We start from the raw sequence: 698 nt of genomic DNA, 5'->3' as shown, positions 1-698 counted from the left end.
TTTTACTTGTTCAGTGTTATCAAAGACTAATTATTTTGTTTTGTTTTTCAAAAATTTAAAACATGGTTCATCTGCAAGTATAGAATGAACATGAATCAAAGATTTCAACTCCATTATGAGGGGACCAGGACTATGGAAAACCAGTTCCAAAGAGGAATAGAAAATTAGAGGTTATTACAGGCATTTGAAAAAGATGGACTAAAATGTCCAGGTTAGATAAAAAGCTGGTCAACATCTCATGGGGCAACCAGACAGTCACCTTAAGGTTCCACGTGGTGTGGTGGTTCCAAGTAGTGTAGTGGTTATCACATCTGCTTTACACGCAGAAGGTCCTGGGTTCCATTCCCAGTGGAACCACAAGACTGCTTATATTTCTGTTCAAACGGTCACCTTAGGAGTTATTTTTTTCTACCAAACAGAACACTCTTACACCTTCTACTGGATGAAAATCAACATCTTCTCCACTAGATGGTGACTCAAATGAGAGGAAAGATCACATCTCTTATTTTACTCAAATTAATTAATTTTACAAAGAAACTTTTCACCTTATCTATACATGGGAACCAGGATTACTTTCCATAAATCCAAGGTAACACCCCAAAGTTGGCACAATAGGACAGTGTTTTCTTCAGTGTTGGTAAAGCCTTCATTTCACTAGGCCCAGCTTTGCAAAGAAGGCACAGAAAACCTCCCTCGTG

The 698-nt window shown here is 38.1% G+C and overlaps 1 non-coding gene across 1 annotated transcript; it reads left to right on the top strand.

Moving 5' to 3' along the window:
- Positions 1-282: 282 nt before the first annotated feature.
- On the top strand, positions 283-357 carry TRNAV-UAC (transfer RNA valine (anticodon UAC)). The gene has a single exon. It is a non-coding gene; the product is annotated as a tRNA-Val (tRNA).
- Positions 358-698: the final 341 nt, after the last annotated feature.

Source organism: Balaenoptera acutorostrata, chromosome 15, assembly GCF_949987535.1.
Source record: "Balaenoptera acutorostrata chromosome 15, mBalAcu1.1, whole genome shotgun sequence".
Lineage (NCBI taxonomy): Eukaryota > Metazoa > Chordata > Mammalia > Artiodactyla > Balaenopteridae > Balaenoptera > Balaenoptera acutorostrata.
The sequence above is the reverse complement of the archived record's forward strand: the minus strand, read 5'-3'. Positions and strand labels throughout refer to the sequence as shown.